Source organism: Erpetoichthys calabaricus, chromosome 1 (assembly GCF_900747795.2).
Source record: "Erpetoichthys calabaricus chromosome 1, fErpCal1.3, whole genome shotgun sequence".
In the NCBI taxonomy this organism is placed as follows: domain Eukaryota; kingdom Metazoa; phylum Chordata; class Cladistia; order Polypteriformes; family Polypteridae; genus Erpetoichthys; species Erpetoichthys calabaricus.
In genome coordinates, this window is record NC_041394.2 from 198,776,892 (window position 1) to 198,794,170 (window position 17,279).

Consider the following 17,279-nt stretch of genomic DNA (forward strand, 5'->3'; position numbering starts at 1 on the left):
TTTCTTTTATTATTATTCATTATAGAATTCACTTTCACCATTTGTTTCTCCCTTTATAGATTTGCCCAAATGCAGTAATTTGTGAATGAATTACAAATACAAAATTATTTACTATACAGTATGCTATAATAGTTTTACTCCTATAAAAAAGCTGCGTAATTTTGCTAGTGCATACAAATGTAAGTTTCTTTTTTGCCCTATTAGCCAGGGAGGGAATGTATCCTTGTGAAAGCTCGATCCTCCATTTCTATGTGTGCCTCTCACAGATTATCTTTGGTTCAATAGCACACTCAGTGGTGCCACTGGGTAATGGAATGCTTAACAGATGCTGCAGTCAGAGATCCTCACTTCAGAATATCACTAAATGAAGGCTTTTATTGTTATTCAGTAAAGATCTATCTGAAATATGTGTCCTGAAAGTTATTTTTCAAAAATACTTGAAAATGTTCTGATTTATATATTTTGTGTAGAGTGTGAAAGGAAAGTATCAGTCCTGGCTATATACAATGTAAATGTTAATGCAGTATATTTTTGGTTGCTTACAGAGGTATATTATTCACTTGCTTTTTTAGAATGTGCTTTTTATGTTAATTATAAAGAAAAATGTTTTTAGGTAAATTGAAGTTGGTATTTATGATTGTGAAAATAGGTAAACTTTTATACTGTAGGATAATTATGTTGAACATTCTTTTTATTATTAAGAAACATGTACAGTATGCTTGCTGCTTAGAAAAAATATATTGTCAACTCGTTAGAGTATTCTGGAGTTACAGTTGAAAGGCAGGAACTAGTCCTGTAAGGGAAGCCAGTCGAGTTAAAAGCACACACCTCAGAGGCAATATCAGATTTAAAACTGCAATGCAGGGCAAGCATCTCAAGTCAGTAGTTATTTAGACACTATGCTATGGATTTCTTTAGCAGAGGAGCAACAACAAGTTCAATAAACAAAAATGGATCACAAGTTAGTGCTGTGTTGTTCTGCTGTAGTAACTACCATTTTCCAATATAGTGTAATATATCTATGTATGTTAAGTTGATCAGATGCTGTTGTCACATAGGAATATGATTGTCTAAGTGTGTGCTTCAGAGATACCGCTTTACTGTTCAAAATAACTTTCCATACTCATCGCTGGGTGTATAGAGGGCGAATAACATTTTGAAAGGCCCATACATACAATAGTTGTAATAAACATAAGAGTCATACTATTTGTTCTCCTGGTTCAGGTTTCTATTTGTTATCGATTACGAATCCAATCCTTGTTACGAATTTATCATTATAAAGAACAATTTTTCACACAAAAATGGAAAATGCCAGTAGTTAAAAGGAATTTACTGTTTGCACTGATGGCAAGGTCGATGCCATGGTGGAGGAAATACTCAAAACAAGTTACTTAGATAAATGTATAAATAAAAAAGCAAAATATACTCTTGTAAAATCTGAAGTACCCCTTTGACCTTTCTACTTAACTAAAAGGAAGAAAGTACTTGCTTGAAAATATATTTAAAGTATTAAAGTAAAAGTATTGGTGGAATGGTTTCCATGATTCAACAGTATAATATGGCATTAGGTCTGCCTACTGAATGTATGTTGTGTTACATTCAAAAATAGTACAGATTGGGCCATTTTAATTAATTAAGAAGGATTCAGGCATATAGTGCATCCGGAAAGTATTCACAGCGTATCACTTTTTCCACATTTTGTTATGTTACAGCCTTATTCCAAAATGGATTAAGTTCATTTTTTTCCTCAGAATTCTACACGCAACACCCCATAATGACAACGTGAAAAAAGTTTACTTGAGATTTTTGCAAATTTACTAAAAATAAAAAAACTGAGAAAGCACATGTACATAAGTATTCACAGCCTTTGCCATGAAGCTCAAAATTGAGCTCAGGTGCATCCTGTTTCTCCTGATCATCCTTGAGATGTTTCTGCAGCTTAATTGGAGTCCACCTGTGGTAAATTCAGTTGATTGGACATGATTTGGAAAGGCACACACCTGTCTATATAAGGTCCCACAGTTGACAGTTCATGTCAGAGCACAAACCAAGCATGAAGTCAAAGGAATTGTCTGTAGACCTCCGAGACAGGATTGTCTCAAGGCACAAATCTGGGGAAGGTTACAGAAAAAATTTCTGCTGCTTTGAAGGTCCCAATGAGCACAGTGGCCTCCATCATCCGTAAGTGGAAGAAGTTCAAAACCACCAGGACTCTTCCTAGAGCTGGCCGGCCATCTAAACTGAGTGATCGGGGGAGAAGGGCCTTAGTCAGGGAGGTGACCAAGAACTCGATGGTCACTTTGTCAGAGCTCCAGAGGTCCTCTGTGGAGAGAGGAGAACCTTCCAGAAGGACAAAACCTGAAGGACTCTCAGACCATGAGAAAGAAAATTCTCTGGTCTGATGAGACAAAGATTGAACTCTTTGGTGTGAATGCAAGGCGTCACGTTTGGAGGAAACCAGGCACCGCTCATCATCAGGTCAATACCATACCTACAGTGAAGCATGGTGGTGGCAGCATCATGCTGTGGGGATGTTTTTCAGTGGCAGGGACTGAGAGATTAGTCAGGATAAAGGGAAAGATGACTGCAGCAATGTACAGAGACATCCTGGATAAAAACCTGCTCCAGAGCGCTCTTGACCTCAGACTGGGGCGACGGTTCATCTTTCAGCAGGACAACGACCCTAAGCACACAGCCAAGATATCAAAGGAGTGGCTTCAGGACAACTCTGTGAATGTCCATGAGTGGCCCAGCCAGAGCCCAGAGAGATCTTAAAATGGCTGTGCACCGACGCTTCCCATCCAACCTGATGGAGCTTGAGAGGTGCTGCAAAGAGGAATGGGCGAAACTTGCCAAGGATAGGTGTGCCAAGCTTGTGGCATCATATTCAAAAAGTCTTGAGGCTGTAATTGCTGCCAAAGGTGCATCGACAAAGTACTTCAGCACTGCCAGTCCACCCAACTTGCATGTATTTGGACAGTGTGAGGAAACCAGAGCACCAGTAGGTAACCTACATGGACATGGGGAGAACATTCAAACTCTACACAGAGAGCACCCACTGGGTTTAAACCTAAAGCAACTATATTCATTCAAATCAGGAACAGATTTCTGAGGTGTGTCACTGCCAGTGGAAATGCTTAGTTTAAGCTTTAGTTAAGCTGAGAGAGAGAGTTTTTTGGAGTGTGGCTTAACTTTATCATTTTACTCATGGAACCATTTAAGGAATGTAGTAATTAAAAAATTAATGAATCAATGCAGCCTATTCACCTTGTCTTAAACAACATTAACAAAAAATGTATATTTAATGAGCTCTGAATAATTCAATGAACAGTCTAGTTTTAAATTTTTAACTCTACTTACTAACATCATGCTGAATGTCTACTGCTTGTCTCACCCTTTTGATAATTTCCAGTGTTTTTTCAGTTCTCAGTTTTTTTTTTTTAATATGGATTTCACATTACCAGTAGACTGAAATTTATCGAACTACTTTAAAATAGTATGACAAGAAGGAATTCTTTCTCAACAAGACATGTTAAACTATGAATGTTATTAGGGAACAGCCAGTTGACCATGACCACTAAACCTTCATTTAGTATAAAACACTGCCACAACACTATATATACCCACACTCTGTTGACTCATCCCTCAAAGAAACCCAAAAATTGTCACACCCTTAGCCCGCACTTGCTATTTTCATTTCAGCATTTTAAATAGTGCTGAAGTTGTTTCAACAACCAACCAGTCTGTCATTTTACCTCCTTTCCCCACCTTGTATGTGTCTTTGCTGTCAGTCTTCTCAGTTTGATTGTTTTACTGGTTGTGAGATGCAAGATGGGAATGCTTATTATATTTTATTGGCACAAAAGTGAAAGCTCTCCGTGATGAGTCAGCGCCATTGTTTTACATACTGCACAGCTGGAAACAAGATGGATAATAGCAGGGAGCTTATCACTTGATGCAGAATTTCAGCTTGGACCATTTTGGTTAACTTTACCACTCGAATTATCTGGCCACCATCACAGACATGTCATCAACCCATAGTTTAAGAAACACTGCTCTAAAGAAAAAAGGCTGACTGCGTCACGCATGCATTTTAGCTCTGCTGAATCGATTTAGTTTGTGCTCAGTCCCTATGATTCACTGAAAAGAGCTGCTCAGAAAGAACAAGCCATTCATGTGACTGTTAAATCTAAAGCATTACCATGTAGAAATGTAGTGGAGTAGAAAGTGAAAAGTATCCACAGCTAAATCTTAAGTAAATTACAGATACGTGAAAAATGTACTTAAGTAAAGTAATGGAACAACTGTACTTTGTTACTTTCCACTCCTGGGCTGATGTCAACATTAAAAATACATTAGGTCCAATGTTGTTTGGAATACAAATCTCCCTGTTAACTTTAACTGCAACACTCAACGGTTCCACCTAATTTTGTAAGTTAAAAAATAGAAAGAAAAGAAAACAGCTATGAACTATTCTACAATTTGTTCCTATTTTCCTTTAGAAAGCCTTTTGAAGCAGAGTACTGATACAGCAGTAAGGGGGCATAATTAATATGCATGAATAATGAGTATAACATTTCCACTCAAGATTTAGATTTTACATGTGCTCTTTACATTTGACCTTTACATCTGAAATATAGACCGGAAATGTAGAAACAATTCGAAATATCATGTTGAAGCAATTATAACTGTTAAGGCATTAGATTTAACATGTATACCTAGTACATGTGCCATTTATGTAGAACGTATGCTCCACACAGGTAATATTTTTCATTTAATTTGACTGTCTTTCAAGAAAGGTAGTATCTATCTATCTATCTATCTATCTATCTATCTATCTATCTATCTATCTATCTATCTATCTATCTATCTATCTATCTATCTATCTATCTATCTATCTATCTATCTATAGTAAAAGGAACAGTCTTTAAAAATATTATGTAGATGACACTAATAAACAGAAGATGCAGGAATAAAAAACATTTATTCTCCAAACAGTGTGCAGATGTAGGTAAAATAAATGTACAATAAAATGTACAGTTTTATTTTAAAAACTCTATAAAATAAATCAATGGATATAATGCTCACAATCTATAATGCACACCATGCTACTAAAAAAGACATAGCAGCTCTAGAAATTTGCAACTTTTCAGTCCTCAGGTACTTCTCTTCTCCTTTCTGAAGTGATTGCTGAAATATGCCTAATAAGGGTTCATAGATGATGTCTTTCATTTCTTTAAACAGAAATGGTAAGATCCCATCAGCTCAAGGGGTTTTATTATTTTTCAATGTATTGAGGGCTTAAAGCACATCTGACTTTTCTATTTTAAAATTTGTGAACTCAGGGAAAGGCATGTTTCTTCCTTTATAAATACTTGAGTGAAACATTTGTTCAATTCATTTGCTATTTCCTTTTCATTTTTCTCCCTAAGGTCCCTAAGGTTTCTTAAATTCTCTTTTATCATCTTGTTAGTGGAGAAGTACTAAAACATTGGTTGCTGTTCATTTTTGGCTCCTCTAGAAATTTTTATTTCAGTTTCTTTTTTGACATGTCGAATGCTATTTTTGCTCTCTTGCTGTATTCCTCTATTTTGGAATTATCAGCCTTTTGTTTTATTTTCTTATACAGTGATCTTTTAAGTTTTACTTTTTTAATTATACTCCTATTTACCCATTTTGACAGATTTTTTAATGTTTTTGTTTTATTGCATTTCAGAATAAACTTGTTTTGAGCCTGGATCAGAAGATCTCTAAAGTAACACCAACTTTTGTTTATAGTTGCTGAGTTTTTGCTTTCTCATATGATGTTTTGTACATACAGTATTGCCCCCGGAATCCGAACGCCCCAGAACTTGAACAACCTGGAATCCAAACGAAAAATTTGAGCAAATTTTGCCCCGGAATCCGAACGCTGCTTTGGAATCTGAACGCCCAGCACGTTGTTCATGTGTTTGTGCGTACATTTCCCCAGCGCTCGGGCCACCCATACGTTTTGTCGTTCTGTTTGTTGTCAGAAGCTGTAGTGAAAGCATCTCGTGTGATTTTTGCTGCTATTTTCGCTGCTAATTTTATGCTTTTGTGCCTGTTTTGTGTTATTTTTTTTATATAATAACAACTTAGTGTATTCGCCATGGGTCCTAAAAAGTGTAGTGAAGAAAATAAGAGTAAGAGGAAAGCTGTTAGAGCTACAATTTTTAATTTTAATAATTTACATTTATATTCAAATATTATTATTATTTGTTAATACAGTATTTTACCTTAAAATCCAGTGTATTTACTGTTAAAATCATTTTGAAAATTTGAGTTTGCAGGACCCAGGAACAGATTAATCCAGTTTCTATTATTTTCAAGGGGAAAAATTGTCTTGGAACTCGAACGATTTGGAACTCGAACAGAGTTCTGGAACGGATTAAGTTCGGATTCCAAGGTATCACTGTACTTCCTCATTCCCATAAAGTCGGCTTTCCACAAGTTACATGTCTTTTGGTGTAAATTATGTACAGTAGAGCTTCTACATGTGTCCTAGAGCTATATGTTCTTAATCTCAGTTTCTTTAGTCTTTAACAGAGAAGCATCACCAACCCAGTCTTTAACTGGGGAATTTAAAAGGTTAACATATAAAAAGGCAAAGGGAGCTCTGACTTAACAGAGGGGCTGCTGTTAGGAAAGGTAAAATCTGAAAAGGTATGTCAATGTAAGTGGGACTAAATAGGCACAATAAACAAGTAGCAGATATCATAATTTCAAGGCTTAACAGCAGCAGGCCGGTTCTTGATGCTCTTAGTCAATTCTCTGTTAATCCAAGATGCAGATAATGCAATATGTAATGAACTGTAAACTGAATATACCAAGTTATTACTGATGACAGATTTGGACAGGCTTCTGATGTGAAGCCAGGAGGAGCTTAGTAGCAAGGCTGACTAAATGGATAAAGTTTTGCTGGTATGAAGTGAGACATAAGAAAAACAAATCTAAAAGGATTAGAGTTTAAGGCAGTTGCAGAATATTACCAGAAAAGAAAGACAACAAGAAATGAGAAAAAAAACAAAATGGCACAGCCTGACCTTGTGGAATTAAGTGCCCGGGACACAAAACTGACGAAGAGGATCAGGTTCAAGACTCCCCATGTTGTGCAGAGTCTGTGAAGGAATTTTTTTTTGAGATGAAGGCCCAGTAATAGTATTTCAGGTCTGGTAGAGACACTCACCACTCCCCCATATAAAAAACATAGTTCGAATTAGTGCTGGATGTTTGGGTCTTTTACCATCCCAATAAAAAATTATAAATAAGGTATCCACCTTTTGATCTACTAATTAGATGAGGGAGGGAGTGACTCATGGAACTTATAAAATTTAAGTTGGAAGCTACATTCATTTTAGTATTAGCGAGGTGATATTGAAAGGATAAGATAATATTGTCTGAGCAGCAGAGTGAAAGTCTGACCTCATTAAATATGTGATGATAATTAGAGGAAGCTATTGCACTAATTCATGCAAAAATGTCCACCCCAAGGTATCAGATGCCATTAATGACTAGAATTAATAGAGGTAATAATGTGTGGTGAGATATATTATAAAGTGACAAGTGGGAGGATTTGGTCCAGCTAGTTTATAACCAGAGAGGTTTTCATGTCTTAAAAAAGTACAAAATAATAGGGTTGTCCGAAAAAGAAACATTATCAAAGTAATGGAGAATATCAACAAAAAAAAAGAAAATTCTAAGAAAAGAATGGCAATTAGATATTGGAGTCACTAACTGAGAGTGTGTGTTATTGCGAGTGGTTCAAAGCATAGCTTAAAGAAGTAAGGGGAAAGTGGACATACTTTTCTGGCACCTTTTTTAATGAAGAAAGGTGGAAGAGTGAAGAATTTGTGTGGACAAGAAAATGAGTATAACATGCTGATTAAGTGCATAAATATACTTTTGAATCCAATTCTTTCCTTCATCTGCAACAATTAAACCAATTCATGTGATCAAAAGCCTTCTTGGCTTTAATGAGTGTTAATTTGTTAGAGACTTCGACATAGCACAAGGTTCTTACCTTATTTTAATAGCAGTGACAGTCGTATTTACTCCTGAATTCAGATGCCCAGGCCAAGTGGCTTCGTTGATCTTTTTATAAAGGGGGAGGGGGGCTAGATAACTGCTTCCAAAATGATGCGATTAATTGTGATTGAAGCTCATCCAATGCCAGAGCCCTATGTGCAGCCATGGAGGCCACCGCTAGGTTGTTAAGGTGAAGGGGGAGATCCAAGAGAGATGCTTTATTAACAATGAAAGCTGGGAGAGGCAGATTGTCGAGAAACACTTTCACATCATGGAGAGAGTGTTTTCAGACATCAGTAATCAAACTTGTAAAATAATCATGAATATCTTCTTTAGTAATTTCAGGATCAGATCTTCATTCTGCCTTGACATTAATGGCAGGTATTGCAGAAAACATGTAAAACTTTCCTGCGGTGGGTTGGCACCCTGCCCGGGATTGGTTCCTGCCTTGTGCCCTGTGTTGGCTGGGATTGGCTCCAGCAGACCCCCGTGACCCTGTGTTCGGATTCAGCGGGTTGGAAAATGGATGGATGGATGTAAAACTTTCTATGTCTTAATACACCCAATCTACTAGGCTTTGTACCCCAATGTATTGTATAATAATAGGCTCTTTTGTGGTGGATTAGATACTCTGCTCTATGATGCAACAGAGCATTTAACTCAAATCTAACCTTAACAGTCTGCAGCTCATGAGCCCTATTAACTAACATGGGCATGTTCTTTCTACGCATGAAAGTCTATACAGTATTATAGTTCAAAGATTGCTCTGTGTTTAACAATGACACGGTGAGAGGACCATGCCATAATGAAGTCCTGGTTAAATCATTTAACTGCCTTCCAAACCGCACTAGAATCACCTAGTTAAATAAAAGGAATTTAATTATATAAAAGGGAGATGTTGAATTGCTCTGACAGCTTTTAAAAAATATCTGGATCGTGAGTTTGGACAATTTAAGTATTAGATAACTAAACCGAGCTGATGAAATGAATTGTGTTGGTATAATTTCTTTTTTTCATATATTTTAAAAGTAATGGAAAAAACAATACTGTTCTGAGTGGTACTACACACTGGGCTATTTTCGTGTCTGAAGTTGCTCATAAAAGCTGTGGCACATCATGATTACTATTAATAGGTTTTAGCAGATTTGCAAATGTAAATATTTAAATCACAATTAATGAAACACTGGTGTTTAAAACTGAGTTTACATTTTATAATAATTAAAAATAACTAAAAATTTTAAATCCTAAAATCCTATATTGCTCATTATTTTTGTCATTAAAATAATTAACTATTTAGGGCTCTTTTTTCTCTTTATTGTTTCTACAGAGTTTTCAAAGCCAATAGGTGGACATAGCTGTAAATAACAATACATTCTAGATTGTAATAGTTAATCTAATACCATTTGGAAATTAAAAGGCCTTCATTTTAAGAAAACAAGCCCACTGCTGTTTACACACAGTAATACAATTTTAAGCATTTCTAAATATGTACATTAAAGGTACAATCCTGAAATAAACATTCAATATATTGTGATGTTTGGGTCACAGACTTGAACAAGTGAGAAGGAGGTGAATCCAGGCTTTATTGATGTCTTAAACTTATCCAACCAGGAGCTGTCTCTTCAACACACACAAACACCCAGCCTGCACACAATGACGCTGATGTCATCCTGTATTCATTCCCTTCTCAGATTAAAAGTGTAGGTAGACTTCCAGCACAAGTGAGAAGACAGACAGTAAGCACACGGCCAAGTCAACGGCTGGTTTTGAAATGTTCCCCACATCAACCATCGGGCTACAAATGCATTACGCAGCAAGCCTGTGAACTTGCAGTTGCACTGATGGCAGACAAGCAGTCCCTACCTGTGTTAACAGAGTTTTGGCGCACAGTGCTGTTGGGGAATTATCAGGATCTCAAAAATCTCACAACATGCTTTGTGAGAAGAGAACCATCCAAGAATAAATTATAGCAGGATATCTATGGTAGAATACAAGTCCAAGGAAGTTATGCTTAAGCGTTATAATGCACTGGTGATGTCTCATCTGGAGTGTTGTGTTCAGTTTTGCTCTCCAGGCTACAAAAAGGACATAGCAGCGCTAGAAAAGGTCCAGAGAAGAACGACCAGGCTGATTCCAGGGCAACAGGGGATATGTTATTAAGAGTTATTCAGTTTAAGCAAAAGGTGATTAAGACGATACATGATTGAAGTATTTTAAATTATGTAGAGAACACAGAAACACAGTTGGAAAGTTGTTAAGTGTAAATTTCGTGAAAACTTTAAGAAGTTTTTCTTTACACAGAGAACCATAGACACACAGAATAAATTACCAAATAGTATGGTAGATTGTAGGACTTTAGGGACCTTCAAAACTAGACTTGATGTTATTTTGGAAGAATTAAGAGGAGAGGACTGATGAGCTTTGTTGGGCTAAATGGCTTCTTTGTGTATAAATTAGTCCAATGTTCTAGATTCAATGAAAAAAAATCACACTGGATTAGAAGTGTTACAGCATTTAAAAAGACAGACCTCTTTAACTTGTTTACCCAAGTTCTAAAATAATTTAAGTTTAATTCACATGAACTGCTTATTAATTATTATTAATAAAATATCTTAATACATAATTCGCCAGTCTCCTCACTCACTCACTCACTCACTCACTCACTCACTCACTCACTCACTCACTCACTCACGTCCGTCCGAAGCCGAATGCGCAGTTGCCTTCTGCACACGTCCGAAGCTGAATGCGCAGTCGCCTTCTGCGCATGTCCGAAGCCGAATGCGCAGTCTCCTTCTGCGCAGCTGCCCGAAAAACCTTACGAGACCAACATCGCGGCAGGTAGCGGATTTATGGCCGCGAAAATTCAAAGAGAAAGGCGACTTCGACCGACATGCAACCCCAACATCGCGGCAGGCGCCGGATTTACGGCCACAATAATTCAAAGGGAAAGGCGACTTCGATTAAAGCTCTAGAGGCCTGAAAGGCAATTTCGACTACGGCTTGAGGCCTAATTACGCATTCATTCAATACACCTATATCAGGTTTGTGGTGCTTATACTTATCACTATTCCACTCGTTCATCTTACGTTTTCGAAACGGGCTCTTTGTCTAGTTATTAATAATTATTAATAAAATGCTTATTTTATAATCTACATGATAAGTACAGAAGTAGCTACAGTATTTAATAATAATAGTAATAATAATAATTCATTTTATTTATATAGCACCTTTCCCATGCTCAAGGTGCTTCAGGGACTCTCAGAAAGAAACAGCAGGCATATGTACCATTGGATACAGATGTTTCCTGAATAGAACATTAAAACAGATAGATACAGGATATACAAAGGCATTAAATAGAATAAAGTCAATAAACCAGAGTAAAATACTAGATTGAGTACTAAAGGAAAGCCTAGTAAATAACATCATTTGTAGTATAACACTCACACAAATTATACTGAGCATCTGAACAGAGAGAAAGACTGAAAGAAAGGGCAGAATGACAGGTGCAGTTAAAAGCCTCCCTGAACAGATGAGTTTTAAGTTGTTTTTTTTTTAAAGAATGAATTGAGTCAGCTGATCTAATTAATTTAGGGAGGTTGTTCCAGAGTCTAGGTGCTATACAGCCGAAGGCCCTGTCACCCACCCACAGAGTGCAGGTTAGTGTGGGGCACAACAAGATTGCCAGAATCTGAGGACCTTAGTGGGAGAACAGGAGAATAGTGGTGGAGAAGGTCACTGATGTAGTCCTGTGCAAGGCCATTTAAAGCTTTGTCGGTTAATAATAGAATTTTATATTCAATCCTGTAAGACACAGGGAGCCAGTGGCGGTGAAGATGGGTGTTATGTGCTTGCTGTATTTATTTATTCATCTATCTTATTAAGGGTTGCTGTAAGCTGGAAAGTGGGAGGAAAAGCTTAGTCTGTCCCTGCATCCTTTAACCTACTTAATCAAGTTCAGGTTACAGGGAGTTGGTGCCTACAAGACAAGAGCCAACCCTGGACTGTGTTCCAGTCAATTACAAAGCACATTCATGCCCACATCCACACTTACTCATAAAAAGCCAATACACAGTCAACTGTTAACCTAACACACTTACCTTTGGATTGTGTGAGTAAAATTGGAGACACATACAGACTCAGGATTGCAGTAAATACCAAAAAGACAGTGCCCAGACCAGAAATCCAGGACAGAAGGGTTTTGAGGCAGCATTGCTAACCACTGTACCACTCTGCTGTTTTTTCTGTCTTTTAGTACAAGATATGCCCTTATCATAAATATGTATTGATTATAGTTTATCACTAAAATTAACAAATCACTGAATATTATATATGAAAAAACATTGTATTTAATGTGGTATATTGTTTTAAATTTACTACATTCAAAGAATTGCAATAGAATTAGAATGGTTTCTTCTCTTGTGCACAGTTAAAACAATGTGCCCCTGGGAGATCAGCATTTATAATTTATCAAGACAATTTCTGTATATTTTCGACAGCTTCTGAAAGCTTGATTTGTGGTTTCTGAGAGCCTGACAATATTTTATTCCCAAATTCTAAGTTTAGAATGCTGGATGTGAATATTTAAGTTCATAGTTTTATAACTAAGTGCTTTCATCTCTCACATTAGAAAGTGAGTGAGAGAGAGAGAGAGAGAGATAGAGATGAAGAGCAAGAGAAACTGGGTCACACAACTTAACTGACAGCACTGAAAAGGTTTGCATGTTTGCTGAAATATAGGTTTGTGTGAACAAAAGCATAATCATCTCTACGTCTGAGTGAGTATGCCTATGTTTTACAACATAATTTAGTAAAAAACCTCTGATGTCAGGAATCTGTATTTACGTTGTAAGCAAAGGGGAAATCGATTACAAATGGAAAACATGAAGCGCAGGCACATCCAAAAATGTTGTGACTTTCAAGGATAATACAAAATAATATTTTTTAAAAGTAAAAATATTTCATTTACTTGAATACTAAAATATAACCAACCAATTTCACAATAAAATACAACCAACCAATTTCACAATCAGTGAGTCATTTTTGTCTTTAATTGACCTGATTGTGTAATTGCTGTAGATGAAGATTTCTCTTAATTTTCATTCTGAAAAGTCTAATAGTCTGAAATTTACATTTTAAAGAAATATTAGTATTTTGTCCTTTTTTTAGTGCTTCAATCTATTTTGTCATGTTCTTTTTAACTTAGTTTTTCTCTGCAGGTTTCTCTTTTAATTGTATCTGAATACAAGTGGAACAGATGACCAGTGTAAATAACAGTGGATACTAAAGAGCAGCATTTGATTCAGTGTTGCCTACTTGTGTGTCTGCTAATAAATGATACCTTAAAATAACAAGTAACAAGAATGCCTCATTTCCCATTTAACATATACTAGCCATCCCCCATGGCTTCGTCCGCATAGAAGAGAAACAGGACAATAAGGAGGGCCCTGCCTGGCTCCCTACTCCTGATGTCATGCTTCCCCCTCCCACCAGGCCTGCAGCCTCTGTCTCGGATTAGTGCGAATATATCGCTCCTGCAAGCAAACTATGATTCTTAGCGCAATGAGAAAGTCACAAAATCAACTGGAATGTTCAAGCAAATTATTGAAAAAAATGATCTAAATCTAAGTAGTTCTCTCCTGAAAAGCAGACACACATATAGAGAGACAGACGTTGGATTTTATATATAGAGAGATAACGTATTGCTTTATTAAGTAAAGAGTTAGCCTAACCACTCAGGTAGCAAGTCTATATGGACCTAAAATGTGTTTTATATGGGTCAAAATATGGGTCTCAGCCAGCCATATGGAACTCATCAAATTGTGCATCCAAGGATCGCATGGGGCTCATATGAATTAGTACACTGTTATTGATTGCCTGGTACAGGTGTGCTGGATGTGAGCAAAAACCTAAAACACATTTGGGGCCCACACGTGCTTACTACATGGGCAATCTAAAATTTCAGGATTGAAAATTTTTATTGAGATTGAAAGTTATTGAGAAACTGATAAATAACAGCTTCATTAAGGCAGAAATTCAAATAAAAGAAGAAGTTGGTTGAGACAAACACCTGGGTCACCGGAGCATCGCCCAGAACTGTACATGAGAACCACTGTTCATTAACTAAGAGTCATTTAAAAATACTATTTAGTGACCAAAGTTGTTCATAATTGTGACAAAAATTAGCAGAGTACAAGGCTTCAATGATCATTACCAACATGTTTGCCAAGAACTCAAGTTAGAAAGCTCCATGATAATGTTGTACATGGAACTCAAAACAAAGGGCAGTATCGGCAAAGGGTAACTCTGGGGGGAAGAAGATACACCTGAATTATGATTTCCATTGTTCATAGCACTACACAAAACAATAAGCTGGAAACTTCAATTAAAGACATGAGCCGACAGTTGAGGACCCTGCAAAGCAAAATGTTAGTGGAACTGCAGGGCTCAAGCCATTTATTACACCCATCAATGCACTTTTGTAGTACAACAGTGAAAGAAACAAAGGAAATAATGTGAAATAAATGTGATATATAAGATACACTATATATGTAATTTTGTATAAAACATTTTGCATCAGTTATATACTTTGTGATGCATGGCCGGGACCCATGCCTGGCCGGTTTGCCCCTGCAGCATATGTTTCAGGGGAGCATGCATGGGAAACACAATATCTCCCCCTGGACACCAGATGGCAGCCTCCCTGGTTTGCAGCGGTGCCTCGGATTCCCGCAGGGCTTCATGGGAGTTGGAGTTTGGTGCAGCCCTGTTATGGTGTATAAAATCTGTACATTTTGGTTTAATTGTCCATTATATTTTGGTCAAGATAAAACAACAGATGAACTACATTTAAGACAAATCAAAGCAGGATTTCTTGCACCTCACTTTTAAAACAGCTGTTTCAGCATTGAAAGGAAGACATGCTGGTGGCTCAATTACTTTATAACCTGAGAAAGGAAGACTAAGCCGACACCTCAGGCTATTAATATGGACATCTGGGACAATAATTTGGTTTACAGCCTGGGAAAGACGGACATGAGGCAAAATCAAAGAACTTTATTATCTGGGAAAAGAGTTTGAGCAAAATTCATCAATTATATTGACAGCCAACCAATCAGGTGCATTTGTTGTGAAACCACGGCATGACATTTCATAATAAATATGCCTCATTTTGAAAGCAATGTCAGAGAAGAAAGAGAAGAAGAGGAGAAGAAGAAGAAGAACAAAGTACAGAAGAAGAAGAAGAGGAACGGATGAAGACGGCACTGGTCGTCAGAAAAGCATCATGAACATCGATTGCTAAATCAAACGCCTCCCTCATCTGTAACTTTTTCCTAAGCTTCTTCTAAAGACTATATATATTCAGACTTTCCTATCAGTACCTATTTTCTATTATTCTTTGTTCCAGTGGTATTATTATTATTCTTCTAATAAATACCATGCTGCTTTTAACTTTATATGCTTTGTCTTATTGTGTAGAGTGATTGAAGTAATAAGTTAGATTTCTTTGAGCACCTAGGTGCAGCCGGACTTTTGCCATTATTTCTGTGTTGCGGGGTTTATTTGGCTGAGAGTGAGGAGCGCCACTCAATAGTTGGAACAGTACGAAAAGAAGGTATTCTTGGCTGATAAATTGCCTATAGTCAAGAGTCTTTGTATGTTTACATGTATTCCTGTAGACCAAAAGTAATATTTAGGTCTGAGATATCACTAAAACCTGTGGTGGGTTGGCACCCTGCCTGGGATTGGTTCCTGCCTTGTGCCCTGTGTTGGCTGGGATTGGCTCCAGCAGACCCCTGTGACACTGTGTTCGGATTCAGCGGGTTGGATAATGGATGGATGGATATCACTAAAACATCGTACTGTATGTTGTTCGTGCCGATAATAAGTAAGTCTCTTGATGTGCTGAGTGACAGGCTGTGTTATTCCTAAAGCACTTGTGTGGTTTAAAGTGCTAAGGGTTAATCAGTGTGTGTATGTCATTCATGGGGCACTGTTGTGGTTAGGGTCTGTGTGTATGTGTATAGCTATGTATGTGTGTGTTCATCTTAAAGTGCAACAGTAGACCAACCCGATAACGAACTTGACGAGAACACTTACCCTTGAGGAAACAGGTAAAGGGCAAGTAGAGGGAAATACCACGATAATACAAGCCCTGTTGGGTTCCGCAGGCGCCGCCAGGGGGTGCTGCAGCAGGAGCTGCTAGCCCCTTTTGGGCACTAGTTTCACCACACCCGGGTGCCTAATAAAAGGAGCCAGCAACCACCACTCATTGGCCAGAGTCGGGTGTGTGAGAACGAAGCTTAGAGGAGGAGTGGTGGTGCCGGAAGAGTGAAGTGTGTTGTGTGTTTTTGAAGTGCTTATTTGTACACTTGGGACTGTGTTGTGCCTGTGGGGATTATGGGGAAGACGTACCCCACAGGTGAAGAACAATAAAAGTGTCTTGGTTTTTATACAAGCCTCCGTGTCCACTCCAGTAACTTCGTCTGTCTTTAATCTCGGAGTCAAAATGGATTCGTTCCTGAAAATGGATGCTCAAGTCAACAGCACAGTAAAATCCTGTTTTTTCCAGCTTAGGCGTATCGCCAAACTCAAGCCTATTCTGTCTAACCATCTCCTGGAATCAGTAATCCATGCATTTATTACGTCCCGGCTTGATTACTCTAATTCCTGCCTTTATGGCATCAGCAAAGCCACTCTTTCTAGACTACAACTGGTTCAAAATGCGGCTGCAAGGCTTCTAACAGGGAGTGGCAGAGGCCAACATATTACTCCAATTTTAAAAACCTTACATTGGCTGCCGGTTAGATTCAGAATCGATTTTAAGATACTCCTCCTAACTTATAAGGCATTAAGTGGTCTAGCCCCCGCCTATTTGAGTGTTTTGCTCCATCGATACAATCCCCCTCGCGTTCTTAGATCCGAAGATCAGCCGCTTCTAACCGTTCCCAAGGCACGTTTCAAAGCTCGTGGTGAAAGGGCTTTCTCCGTCGGTGCACCCAGGCTCTGGAACTCCCTACCCTTAGTGGTTAGGCAAGCCACTTCAGTTGCCACATTCAAATTACGCTTAAAAACGCACTTCTTCACATTGGCTTTTAATTCTTAACTTGTTTCATTTTCTACTTGTTTTTCGCTATTTTCTCTATTTTATTGGGTCCTCTGACCTGTTTTTAGTTTCTTAATTCAAATTCTCTCCTAATGTTTGCTTTTAATATTTTGTTTTTAGTCCTGTTTGT

The 17,279-nt window shown here is 37.6% G+C and overlaps 1 protein-coding gene across 2 annotated transcripts in view; it reads left to right on the forward strand.

The window, feature by feature from the left end:
- The window catches only part of nell2b (neural EGFL like 2b), a 369,230-nt gene that overhangs the window by 103,097 nt on the left and 248,854 nt on the right, over positions 1-17,279 (forward strand). The window lies entirely within an intron of this gene.